The 14,864-nt window shown below is 36.2% G+C and overlaps 1 long non-coding RNA gene across 1 annotated transcript in view; it reads right to left on the reverse strand.

Moving 5' to 3' along the window:
- LOC145528925 (uncharacterized) overlaps positions 1 to 9,287 on the reverse strand; it is a 58,816-nt gene extending 49,529 nt beyond the window's left edge. Inside the window, exon 1 of the long non-coding RNA XR_014070795.1 lies at positions 9,039 to 9,287. This is a non-coding gene — a long non-coding RNA (uncharacterized LOC145528925). The remainder of the gene's footprint in view (positions 1 to 9,038) is intronic.
- Positions 9,288 to 14,864: the final 5,577 nt, after the last annotated feature.

Here is a 14,864-nt window from a genome sequence, read left to right on the forward strand (position 1 = left end):
ATTTCTAATTTTATTGATTTGAGTTCTCTCCCTTTTTTCTTGGTGAATCTGGCTAAAGGTTTACCATTTGTTTATCTTCTCAAAGAACTAGTTTTCAGTTTCATTGATTGTTGCTATTGTTTTCCTTCAATTCTCTTTTTATTTCTGCTCTGATATTTATGATGTTTCTTTCTTTCTACTAAGTTTAGATTCTGTTTGTTCTTCTTTCTCTACCTGCTTTACGTCTAAGGCTAGGTTATTTATCTGAGATTTTTCTTACTTCCTGATAAAAGATTGTACTACTATAAACTTCCCTTTTAGAACTGTTTTTGCTGCATCTCATAGATTTTTGGATTGTTGTGTACTTGTTGTCATTTGTCTTTGGATATTTTTGCAATTTCCTCCTCGATTTCTTCAGTGATCCATTGGTTGTTTAGTAATATATTGCTTTGCCTCCAGGTGATTTTTTTTAATTATTTTATTTATTTTAATTGGAGGCTAATTACTTTACAGCATTGTGGTGGGTTTTGCCATACATCAACATGAATCAGCTATGGGTGCGCTTGTGTCCCACTATCCTGAACACCCTTCCCACCTCTCTCCCCATCACACCCCTTGGGTTGTCCCAGAGCACCAGCTTTGAGTGCCCTGCTTCATGCATCAGACTTGCACTAGTCATTTGTTTTACATATGGTAATATACATGTTTCAGTACAATCCTCTCATATCATCCCACCCTTGGCTTCTCTCCCCATAATTCAAAATTCTGTCCTTACATCTATGATTGTGTTTTTTACAGTTTTTTTTTTTCTTTCCTGTAATCAATTTCTATTCTCACAGTGTTTTGGACAGAAAAGATGCTTGATATGATTTCAGTTTTCTTAAATTTACCAATGCTTGATTTGTGACCCAAGATGTGACCTATCTTGGAGAACGTTCCATGTGCACTTGAGAAGAAAATGTGTTCTGCTGCTTTTGGATGGAATGTTTATATATATCAATTAAGTCTATCTGGTCTAAGGCTTGTGCTTCCTTATTAATTTGATGCCTGGATGACCTGTCCATTGATGAAATTGGGGTGTTAAAGTCCCTACTATTATTATGTTACTGTTGACTTCCCCTTTTATGGCTGTTAGCATTTGTCTTATGTATTTAGGTGCTCATATGTTGGGTGCATATATATTTATAACTGTTATACCTTCTTCTTGGATTGAGAAATTTTGTTCTTTTGAAAAGAATGAAACACATTAAATATAACTTGTTGCTTTTCAATTATCTAAAAGTGCATAGCTGATATCAAACTTTGGGCTTTAACTGAATTTACAATTATGAGTTTCAAATTCAGTAGTCATGATTCTGTAACTATTTATTCCTGATGAAGGAAAAAGCCTACATCTAAAAAAATAACATTATATCTTAACAATGGTAATTAATACATGAACATATAGTTATGTAAAGATATGCTACTTATAGGAGATTTGACTGAATGGTTCAATCTACATTTTCAAACAGACTTAATATTTAAAATTATATTTTATACATTCAATACCAAGATGGCCAAAAAAAAAAAGAGAATAAACTTCAAAAATAACACTTTTATAAAATACATAATTAAAAATTATGTGGAATGTTTTTATGACAAATATATTATTGCTCAATTCCATTTAAGTTCTAAGAGATGAGAGAAATGAAAAGTACTAATATTTGGAATTTGGAAGGAGTTGTTCCAAAAACATATGCTAGTAGGAAGTCTATTCCTGTATAAGACAGCATTTCAGAGCATGGTAAATGTCAACAGTCATGTCACTGTCTTTGTAGAGTTCCACCAGAATGTGTAGATTATAACATTCTCCACAGAGAAATATTTCAAATACAAACTAGAAAGTGGTAATTTTGTGGGTAGCTGAAGCAAAAGGATGTGATTTGAATCCTTAACACATTGGTTAGAATGATTCAGAGATTCAATCCTAGAAACATGGAGAGACAAATAAAAAGAAAAGAAAATATTCACAGGGAGATACTTATTCATTCTGAGGCACCAACAGGGAATTGCTTCTAGAATAAAAGAAAATTTTCTTTAGTGAAATTGAAATCAGAGTTTTATAGTAGAAATTGTACATATTAAGAAATTTCATTTTTTCCTCTTTAAATAAGTGTTGGCCTTAGAAATTTTCAAGTAAAAGCTAAGTAATTCCAACAAGATGGGGATTTCAGGGTCTGAAAACCAACCGAAAATCATACTGCAGTATTCTAATGTTTTTAATTGTTTATTCTTTCACTATGAGGAAATATCTAGAACTCATTTTTCAAATCAAGGAACTTGAGAGTGAGGGGATTTTTCTAAGCAATTCAGGGTATCTGTGAAAATTACAATAAAATAAAGCATTTGTTCTATTTTAGGAAAATCATCAGTGACTTTTACAGTTTCCAAAATCAGGGAAAAGCAAGAAAAAATAATTTAAATCACCATGTAAAAATATAAACATGAGGGTGTGTGTGTGTGTGTGTGTGTGTGTGTGTGTATGAACTCAGTCTTGCCTGACTCTGTGACCCCATGGACTGTATCCTACCAGGCTCCTCTGTCCATGGAATTTTCCAGGCAAGAGTACTGGAGTAGGTTGCCATTTCTTACTCCAGGGGATCTTCCAAACCCAGGGATCGAACTCATGCCTCTTGTGTCTTGTGCATTGGCAAGTGGATTCTTTACCATTGTGCTACCTGGAAAGCCCATAAATATCAGTAACCTATTATTAATATTGTCTGATATTGAGGTACTATTTGAAAATGAAAGTATAGCTTTCATTGTATCATAGGACTACTATTAGGAGGATAATACCAAAATCTACATATTTTTTTCTGTTTAAACAATGACTGTACAGATATAAAAGCTTTAAATACCTATATTATAAAACAGTGCTAACTATTAATAAATATATGTACTGATATAATTTATAGTAAACTGAAAAACTTTGTAAATCAGGAGTCACAAAATCTGGTGTATTTTCTATCTTTTCACAAACTCACTACTCAAACTTACTTCAAATCACTTAACATTTCTGAATGTATCCTCATCTTTAAATTATACAGCAATATATTCAAGACTAGTTGAACAATTAAACTCTATAGGCTCCTTTTGAGTATATTAGTTACTAATAAATAGTCCATAAATTAATGTAGGTGATACTTTCCATACAGTGAAACGCAGTTGGAAATGCTGAATTGAAACCTAACATGAATAATAACACAGTGAAGCAGAGGAATTTTAGCTTAATTTCTGATCTTCAGAATGATCAATAATCTGAAGCTCCAAGAGGCCAGCTACTGAGAAACAGCATGAGAACATGGCAGAGTCTGCATGAGTCCTAATAAAAAGAAGTTTAAAGTGAAAAGGAGTTAGTAGCTGAGTGGGTAAACAGAGGGAGTGACTAGCAGAAGAGGGAGTTTAAAAGGAAGGGAAAACAGATCAATGGAAAGTTAGCTTAGCACTCAGAAGCAACTATAGAAAAGGAAGTCCTTAAGGAGTTCAAAGGCATTTGTGTAGTTGATGTTGTTGACATTTACAAGATTCTATAAATGAGGCAGCTTACTGAAAAGAAGTCATTGAGAAATTAACAAGTCAGAATAAAAAACATAGAGATGAGAAAAGTTCTCAAAAGAATCATTTCTATAGAAAAAGAGCAAATAAAATGCTCTCTTGTTTTTTCTCTAATAAAATACAATTAAGGGAAAAAAATGAAACCATGTCCAAATTCTGAAGAACAAAGCTGAAGATGAAATATTTTAAATATCAATAATTAAGAAGAAACTGTTGGGGAGAAGAAAGGAAGGGTATTTGTAGCCTCTGGAAATGGACCATCCTTTGTGATCAGTCTATGAGTAGCTCCTCCACATGTTAACCCTTTCAAGAGTGCTTCCCTTCCTGAAGAATATAGCTCTAATTAGTTTAAGGGCAATGATCTCATTCTTCAGAGCAACTTGTTTTCATGGATTAGACTTCTTAGTGTATAATCATAGGCTAGATAGATTAGAATGTCTCCTAAAATCATAGCTTTAGAGGAGTTTTTATTTATGGGAGATATTTGCACACCCGATGTTAATTATTTCATAGAAGTAGGAATTATTAGGAAACAGTGATGGCCCTGTGGTTTGGAAATATGTGGTAAGAGGAAAGTGACTCTTCTAAGCTTCAGACACCCATGACTTTGATGAGGATGTTTCTGCAGATGAAGAAAGTGACAGTTGTGAGCTCATCACCTGCTCCCCTGTTTCAATAATCCCAATTTACTTTTCAAGTATTAACTTATATTTGACTTCTCCCTAGGAGGCTCCCCTGCTCACAGCCTCCCTCAGAGATATCCAAGTAAATTTAAGTGTTCTTCTGGGATTCAGGTCAGTTCAGTCGCTCAGTCATGTCCAACTATTTGTGACACCATAGACTGTAGCACTCCAGGCTTCCCTGTCTATCACCAACTCCCGGAGCTTGCTCAAGCTCATGTTCATCAAGTCAGTGATGCCATCCAACCATCTCATCCTCTGTCATACCCTTCTCCTCTTGCTCTTCTGGGTTTACTCTTGGCAACTTATAATGCTTACACTGAACTTGTCCAAAGTTTTGGTTTAGAGCTTAGACCGATCTATGTAATAAATAATGTGTGTTTAATAGAATAAAATTTCACTGAAAGTCTATTTCATTAAAAAATAATTGAACCATGCAGAACTTACACAAAAAGCATATCTATAAGTTAAATCCAGCAATTTTGCCCAGTTGTTTAAAGATTAGTTCACATTTTTCTCAATTATAAGATACAAAGGGGCAGGCAGTACTGACCAAAGGTTCCTAAACATGATCTAATGATATAAAATCAGATAAGTATATTTGCTTTTCTTAAACTAATATTTTTTTTAATTTGTGATAAGCAGTAAGACATAATCTCTTCAAAAACAGATATAATTATTCTAGACAAATAAATAAAATGGGATAACACATTGACTACTCAGGTATCTAGACTCATATCAGAGAAGAAAAGGAAAATTAAAATAAAAACATTTGGACATAGTTAAGACATAAGTGGGGGAATCTGATAACTAGGATTTCAAATAGATTGATTCATTGCACCCAGCAGTGATAAAAATGTAAGCTTGGCTGGAAGAAATCTCTCCACTGTGTACCAAAATTTGTAAAAACATAGCACTTGAGAGCACCGGATTTAAGCTCCCTGTATCATACAGGAAATCCCCACTGGGTATTTAATTTTACAGATGGCAATATATATGTTTCCATGCTTCCCTCTCAATTTGTCCCACCCTCTCCTTCCCTCACTGTATCCACAAGTCTGTTCTCTATGTCTGCATCTCCATTACTGCCCTGCAAACAGGTCCATCAGTACCATCTTTCTAGATTCCATATATATTCATTAATATATGGTATTTCTTTTTTCTCTTTCTGACTTAACTTCACTCTATGTAATAAGCTCTAGGTTCATCTACTCATTATAATTGACTCACATGTGTTTCTTTTTATGGCTGAGTATACATGCACCATTTACCTAGAGGGGTGAGATGGGTTGGGAGGTGGGAGGGAGGTTCAAGAGGAAGGGGACGTATGTATACCTATGGATGATTCATGTTCATGCATGGCAGAAACCAACACAGTATTGTAAAGCACTTATCCACTAATTAAAAGTAAAAAAAAAGAAAATGCAAAAAAATATAATGCCTCAAATATAACCACTTAAACAGCTATTCTTCTAAAAATAATAAAAGTATTTAAAGCAATAATAAAAAACATATATGTCAAAGGAAAATCCACAATGAAAATTAACTACAAAATTGACAAAGACAGAAATATTCTATAAGTGCTGTTAGAGTTAATAGATCTCTGATTTATTTTTCATATGATCCAGAAATATAGTTAAAGCAGAGTTCCTTAGGTTTCTAAAGATAATCTTGCTTTGTCATTTTGCTGTAGTTTTAGATAAATAACTTTATTGTCTGAAGGTTTTGGGCTTTCCAGATGGTTCAGTGGTAAAGAATCCACCTGCCAATGCAGGAGACACAGGAGACATGGGTTTGATCCCTGGGTCAGGAAGATTTCCTGGAGGAGGAAATGGTAAGCCACTCCAGTATTCTTTTTGGGACAATCCCATGGACATTTTAAAGATAAAGCTGCTACAGAATAGATAAGGTGTGAAGTTTTGTTCATGGCAGATATTAAGATACTAAATTGGTGGCAAAATTGACTTGAAATCAGAACTTGGTTCAGCTCTGTTCTACAACAGTGCTTCTGTTATCATATGCTGCCTATTACTTACAAATAAAACACTGTAGACAAAAATGTTTCTAAATTAGCAAATAAAAATAAAATGTAGATATTATAATGAAAACAAAGACACACATATTTATATAAAGTATTAGGATTGAAATTTATAAAATCCTTCTGAAAAATAAATGCAGCATATACAATAAAATAGCATATAAAATAGTTTTAACAGTATATAGTAGAAATATATTCTGACTTGTCAAATTTTTCAATCAATAATCTAGAAAAATGGACAATTCCAAAATGTTTTAATTCCACCAAAGATCAAAAAAGTTGCAAATAGGAAATTTCTAAGTTAAAAATACAGTCAAGAAACAGGGAAAATCAGCATAGAGCATCACAAGCAATTCATCAAATAGGGAATAATTCAAAAAGCATTAAATGTGAGAGTAAAACCAGAAATTATCATCATCATTATCACAATTACAATCATAGTATACTCCATCTTTCACTTTCAAGAAGTTGTAAGATGGAATATAATTTTCACTACTCTTCCTGCAAAGCTCAACTAAAAACAATAGGGATTATTACAAAACAAAATAAAAATACTCTTCAAAGTATAAAAATTAAAAAAAGGCAGACCATCAAGGAAACTGGGACCTGAGGAACTACATGATCACACACATTGACCAATTTCTTTTTGTCTTTTGTCTCTTATACACAAAACTGGGAACTGAAAAAGCTAGCAATCTAGAAATACCAATAAGCACACACACCAAAAAGCCAACAAAAATGTGCTCTCTCTAGGTGTAAAACAAACAAACAAACCAAAAAAAAACAATGAAAGGGACAGCCTAACAAGGCAGAAAACACGTAGACAACAACCAGTCTAATCGATTGGAGTAAAACAGAAAACACGATTGCCACACTCGCTATACTAGCAACAGCTGATCACAGAGCCCAAACTTCCACTCTGGAGAGCCCGGGGCAACCCATACCAATACCCCTGCATAGACGGTGTAGAGTGTTAGCAATTTCATTCCCAATGGCTCACCATGAGCTTGCTTACAGTAGTATTGGTGGGGCCATGGCAGTGACATGGACCTCGAGCCCTCCCTTCAGCATTAACTAGAAATCCCTTCTCCCTATTTCAGATGTCACCAGAGACTGAGAAGGAAACTCAGATTTCTACATTCATCTGGAAACAATGAGGTGAAATCCCTTTTTCCCTTGCCAGAGAAACATTAAAGAAAATCACCTAAAATAGAAGTTTTATATAAGATTTAGAATCTCAGATAAAATACAAAAATGGCCAGGATTAACTGATAAATCTTTCATCATACTAAGAATCAAGAAAACCTCAATTTAAATGAGAAAACCAATCAGCAGATGTCAACATCAAGATGGCACAGATGTTAAATCTAATTTAAAACCTAAATCCAATTTAAAATTAGATTTTTAACAACCATGATAAAAATGCTTCAATTAGCAATTATGAATACAATGGAAACAAATGAAAAAAACAGAAAGCTTCTGCAATAGTTTCTTCAAAGACATAGAAGATTTAAAGTAGAACCAAATAAAACCTTTAAAACTCAAGAATACAACAACAAAAATTCAGTAGTCAGGGTTAACATCAGAATGGAGCAGACAGAAGGAAGTGAGTGGAAGACTGAATAATAGATATTATCCAATCTGAACGAGAGAGTAAATACATTTAAATTAAAAAAAAAATGAACAAAGACTTAGGGATGTTTGGAACTGCAACAAAATCACAACATGTATGTCTTCAAGGTCTTAGAAAGAAGAAAACCTACAGGACTGAAAAAGTACCCAAATAATGGGTGAAAACATCTGAAACATAGCAGGATATTCAAACTTAAAATTCTAACAATTTATGCATGCTCAGTCACTTCAATCGTGATAAACTCTGTGACTCTATGGACTGTAGCCTGCCAGGTTCCTCAGTCCGCAGGATTCTCCAGGAAAGAATACTGGAGTGGATTGCTATGCCCTCCTCCAGGGGATCTTCCAGACCAAGGGATCAAACCAACATCTCTTGCATTGCAAACAGATTCTTAACCACTGAGCCACAGGGGAAGCCCAATAAGTTATGATGGACGTTAAACTGGGTAAACCCAAAGGAATCCATGCTAATATGCATTATAATTAAACTTCTGAAAACTAAAGACAAAGTTAAAAAAAAAAAAAAGAATCTGAAAAAATGTCACAGAGGAAAACCATTAGAAATACAGCATCATTCTTGAAACAGAGGAGGTCAAAAAAAGTGGTACAAGAAATTTCAAGTGGTAGAAGAAAAAAAAAAAAAATCTGCCAATCCAAAATTCTATATTCAGTGTAAATATTCTTCAGATTGCTTCAGGAACGTACCTTCTAGAGTACACCTTTAACATTACTGGTGAAGATAGGAAACAGATAGTGTTAGTGTTAGTGTTAGTCATTCAGTCACGTCAGACTCTTTGTGACCCCATAGACTGTAGCCCACCAGGCTCCTCGGTCCATGGAAATCTCCAGCAAGAATACTGGAGTGGGTTGTCATTACGTTCTCCAAGGGATCTTCCCGACCCAGGGATCCAATCCACGTCTGTTGCGTTAAAGGCAGATTCTTTACCCTCTGAGCCACAAGAGAAGCCCTATATAATCTGTATTATCTATCTATAATCTCGAAAGAAACCTGGTTTACTTGCAGGGTTAATTTTCCTTCGTTAAACGCGTTCCTTGTGCCACACGACCTAGGGAACAGATAGGAAAAGGTGAAGCCGGATGAATGGGTGCCTTACTGTAGTCCTAGCTGGAAGGCAGGCGTGCTTCGTGCTCAGGGATGACTTCCGGAACGCGGGTCTGGTCTCCACGCCACTGCTCAGGTGGAGGAACACAGCCCAAGTTCATTCCCTACTTTTACAGCAGCCAAGGCCCCGTGGAGGCAGCCGAGCAGATGAAAAGTGGCCTTTCGTTACAAGGACACCTATGAGAGGGTGAGCATCCACCCGCTCTGGGTCCGGGCCTGGCCCACCTCCCACGTGGGCCCATCCGTCAGAACCGCTTCCAGTTCCCCACCGCCCGCCAATGCCCACGTCAGGAGGACTCCGGACCTTGGACCTCAGCCTCGCGTCCGCTCAGGCCTTGAGCCACCCTGTCTAGTTGAGCCTCTGGCCACGGGACTGACCTCAGTGGAAGGACGGAGGAGACTGGCCTTCAAGGTTTAAACGGAAGTTAGCGGCGATGGGGAGCGGCCCTGGCCAACCACACCCCTGCTGGCTGTGGGCACGTTCCTTGGAACTCGGGTAACAGGACGAGGATCCACGTGCCAGCTTCAGGGCTGCTGGGCATTTCTGATCACAGCTAGAGGGGACCTCCGGGCTGTTCAGCGGACCTCATTGTCCTGGGACCCCTATTTGTCCGTCGGGCCCACCAGCGCCCTCCACCACCCTGGTTTTGCATTTCACAGCCAGCCTCACTCCAGCCTGCGCTACCCGCGGGTGACCCCTTGGTCTGCAAAAGCAGAAGCTGCAGGTGGGATGCCCCACCTCAGATGCCTAAACTAACAATCGGTTTAAAAAAAAGAAAGAAAAGTGAAGTCACAAGGGTTTATTTAGCTAATCTGTGATCCCCATTTGACTTTAAAGTTTACATTTGATGTGTGTAGGTGTTCTGGAGAAGGAAATGGCAACCCATTCCAGTATTCTTGCCTGGGAAATCCCACGGACAGAGGAGCCTAGAGGACTACACTCCATGGGCTCGCAAAGAGTCAGACACCACTGAGCGACTAACACTTTCACTTTTCACTTACAGGTGTTGTGTGATTTTTTTTTGTACACTGTATCAGAAGCTCTCAAAGTGCTTTCCACATGCTTTAGGAACTCAATGAGTATTAGTTGAATAGGAACTTGTTTAAGATACGTGTTTATCTCAACTGAACATATTCCATAAAAAGACCTTAGTAGAAACCACAGGTACCTTCAATGTCATTGAGACTTGCACCCTTGAAGTCTCTGTCATCTAACAGCACTGCTCAAATGGGTTGATTGTTTCAACGTATGCTGCAAAGCATTTCTACTTGGTACTTTGAACCCTGGGAGTGGCTGTGTTTTACATGCTTAATACTAGAGTTTCAAAATTATCTATCTTAATTAATCCATTTGATAGGTAAACAGTAACAACTCTGACAGGCATTCTTCTAGGAGTTAGAGTTACAGTGGGAATTACAGAGTCACAACAGGGGTTAAAACAACTGGCATTATTCCTCCCTCCAGGGATATGATGACATTCAGAGGGGACAGCATGAATCAGTTTCACAAATAATAAAATATGGGTGTTCCTAGGCTTCTGTCTTTGCCTTGCTGTACCCAATCCACTATAACTCTTCTAGTATTATCCCTTAGAGTAGAAATAATATTTGAATTTCATTTTCACTGTATAGAATTTAGGGTGGTTTGGATCTCTGCCTTCTCTATCATCTACCCTGCATTACTGTACAACTAACACTTACAGTATTATATGTTTGAAATTATTCAGAATCATTCTGACAAATGCAGCAGACTTAGAAAACAATAACCCCATCATCTCTAAACTACTTTTTCAGTAGAATAACACCTATGTATATTATAAATGCTGAAAAATCATAGTCTAAGCATTTGTCCTAAAATAATTACTAGTATCTGGTTCTAAATGGTGAATCTTGACTCCTAGTCTAATGCACCCTGATTAAAGGAGCAAATCTCTTCAAGTCTCTTCATATACATATATACAGTAAAAATCTACATAATTATATATATGTGTGTGTGTGTGTGTGTGTGTGTGTCTCCATATTTCAAACTTTAAAAATCAGTAATTTTGCCTGGCCTCACATAGCTTTATCTGCAGCATATTGGGGTTGTGAAAGTGAAAGTTGCTCCGTCATGTCTGACTGTTTGTGACCCCATGGACTATACAGTCCATGGAATTCTCTAGGCCAGAATACTGGAGTGGGTAGCCTTTCCCTTCTCCAGGGGATCTTCCCGATCCAAGAATAGAACTGGGGTTTCCTGCATTGCAAAGTAGTTATGACTATTTTGAATTTCTCCAATTCTATTTTGACTTTTTTGTCACACTCAGTATTCTTAATCATGTTTGTATAAGGAGGGACTTAGAATTAGATTAACCTAGATTCAGATTCAGGCCATATGATTTCTTAGTTTTCAGAAATTGCTAGAAAAAACTTGCTCCTTTCTCTTACCCTCATTTTCTTTGTCTATAAAATGAAAGTAGTGCTAGTCTTTACATTTCATATAATCTAATAAAACACCATGTGTGATAAGCGATGCTTCCTTCGCTACTGAGAAATAATATATGCTATCAATTAATTGTGACAAGTCATCAGCAGTAAAATACACTCTAAGTTCAGAAATGTGCTTCTTAAAAATTACAAAATAGCATTCCACATCTTTGTTAGTAATGCAATATATATATGTATACATATATATATATATATAACATGATTCCTTTGATCCTTTGAATGTTAGTTTCTTATCTGATTCACTTTCAGTCAGACTCTTATTACAGTGTTTTTGATGATCAGATTAAATGTGGTGTACAAACATGATAAGATACTACAAATACATTGCCAATTCTCTTGCTTACTATTGCATTATATGATCAGAATCTATGAATATTTACTCAAGCACTACAATTAATTTGCCTTTGATTTTAGAGAAGTAACTAAATTTTCTTGACTTTATTAATTCGCAAAATGAAAACATAAGTTTATAAACGTATTATTAAGTTTAAAATATAAAATTGATTCTGAAATATTTCCCAAATACGTATGTTAAGTCGTAATGGAAAGAATGCTTGAAGCAAATGAAATCTATCTGGCATTGTTAATTCAAAAAACATTTTTGCCTGTGTGAATGCCACTGAATGAGGAATCCTCCCAGGAAAAAAAGACAAAAGCAAAGCTTGAAATAGCCTCTCATCCTTCATAGGTAGAATCTCTAGAGTGGTGGTTCGGGTTGATGGGAAATTTTTACTCCCTGTGCTGTATCTGTTCAGTTGATAAAAAGAGGACTTTGATCTCAGAGACTGTCAATCCAGCTCTTTTTATGAAAAATTTGCTTAAAGTAAACAGTAAAAGTAGCAAAGTAGTCATTAAAATTCCACCCCAATTGGCTATGCTCCCAGTTCCAAAACATAATGCCTACTGATTATTCAGATTACGTTTAAGACTTTTTTGTGTGTTCTTAAAAAAAAAAACAACACTATAAATAACCAATCTAGTTGAGAAAATTACAAATCTTCCCTTTCAAATTCTAATCATATTAGTTGAGTTAAAGTAAGATCAGCCAAAATTCTTTCAGTGACATTTCTATTGATACAAGCTCTAAGTACTAAATTCTGAGCTATATCCAGCCCCGAAAGTTTTGTGCATAACTATGAAATACTACACTTGAGTTTATATCCACTGACTGTCAATCATCTTAAAAGCACACTTATCTGTAAAATTCATATGTATATACATATATATGTATATATACTTGAGATATTAATCTATTCACTAAGGCTGTCTTTTCCCACTGCTAGTTACCTTCTGAACTATTTTCCTTTTTATATTTTAAAGAGATGCCCACTGAGATTTTCAAACAAATTACCCATATACAATGGGATAAAGTCTCCTTGTTTATTTGACAATCTTGTTAGATACAATTGTGTAACAAATACATTAAGTTTTCTCATTCTGCTTTTGGCTATTTAGAGAAGATGAGAACTATAAAAGCTATGTTTCTTAGTATCTATTGGAGCTAAGGTTCTGAAAACGGATCAGTTAATTCACTTGTTTATTTTGCTAGTTTACTGAAGACAGGAAGAGCGGGGGCCCACCTTGCTGCTGGATCTTTAAGTAACAGAGCCAGGAGAGATGAGTATTTAAGGCATTCAGACTCAGCATTGCAGACTCTGAGGCCATCCGGAGGCAGAGCTGCTGCAGTCAATGCAGTAACAGAGGGACATTCTCACCTGTGAAGTGCAGCTCTATGACTGTGACCGCCTTTGTCTACACTTCTAGTGCTTTGAAGTCCCCTACATTGATTTCCTTTCAAGGGAAATACTTAAAATGGTTTCTGTCTCTTCTATGAAATACTGACTGTAAACTTCTCAAAGGGAGTACATTTAATTCCAAAGCATTTTTTCTAACGTAAAGGGGAAATTAAAGATTGCTGATATATATATTTGAATGAAGAATGAAAGAATAAAAATCTAGGAAATTAATTGTATGTTTCAGAGGAATTAAAACTGATATGTAACTCTAAAAATTATGGTTAAATGATGTCACACACTTCTTGACTTCAAAGTGAACATGTAACTTCGGGGGGAAAAAATTACACTACCAAATCATTTATATTCAGTTTAGTTCAGTCACTCAGTCATGTCTGACTCTTTGCAACCCCATGGAATGTAGCATGCCAGGCTTGTGTGTCCATCACCAAACCCTGGTGCTTGCTAAAGCTCACGTCCATTGAGTCAGTGATGTCATCCAACCATCTCATCCTCTGTCATCCCCTTCTCCTCCTGCCTTCCATCTTTCCCAGCATCAGGATCTTTTCCAAAGAGTCGGCACTTCCCAACAGGTGGCCAAAGTATCGGAGTTTCAGCTTCAGCATCAGTCCTTCCAATGAATATTCAGGACTGATTTCTTTTAGGATTGACTGGTTTGATCTCCTTGCTGTCCAAGGGACTCTCGAGAGTCTTCTCCAACACCACATTTCAGAAGCATCAATTCTTTGACACTCATCTTTCTTTATAGTCCAACTCTCACATCCAAACATGACTCCTGGAAAAACCATAGTTTGACTAGATGGAACTTTGTTGACAAAGTAATGTCTCTACTTTTTAATATGCTATCTAGGTTGGTCATAACTTTTCTTCCAAGGAGCAAGAGTCTTTTCATTTCATGGCTGCAGTCACCATCTACAGTAATTTTTGAGCCCAAGAAAATAGTATGTCACTGTTTCCATTGTTTTCCCATCTATTTGCAATAAAGTGATGGGACTGGATGTTATGATCTTAGTTTTGTGATGTTGAGTTTTAAGCCAACTTTTTCAGTCTCCTTGATATATTCTACATATAAGTTAAATAAATGGGGTTACAATATACAGTCTTGATGTACTCCTTTCCCAATATTAAACTAATCTGTTGTTTCATGCCCTGTTCTGTTTTTGCTTCTTGAGTTGTATACAGATTTCTCAGGAGGCAGGTCAGGTGGTCTGGTAGTCCCATCTCTTTAAGAATTTTCCACAGTATGTTCTGATACACACAAAAGCTTTGGCATAGTCAATAAAGCAGAAGTAGATGTTTTTCTGGAACTCTCTTACTTTTTCTATGATCCAATGGATGTGGACAATTTGCTCTCCACTTACTCTGCCTTTTCTAAATCCAATTTGAACATTTGGAAATTCTCGGTTTATGTACTGTTAAAGACTGATTTGAAGAATTTTGAGCGTTAGTTTGCTAGTGTGTGAGATAAGTGCAACTGTGCGGTAGTTTGAACATTCTTTGGCATTGCCTTTCTTTGGGATTAGAATGCAAACTGCTTTTTTTCAGTCCTGTGGTCACTGGTGAGTTTTCCACATTTG

Source organism: Giraffa tippelskirchi, chromosome 12 (assembly GCF_054371585.1).
Source record: "Giraffa tippelskirchi isolate mGirTip1 chromosome 12, T2T-mGirTip1v1.2.pri, whole genome shotgun sequence".
Classification (NCBI taxonomy): Eukaryota; Metazoa; Chordata; class Mammalia; order Artiodactyla; family Giraffidae; genus Giraffa; species Giraffa tippelskirchi.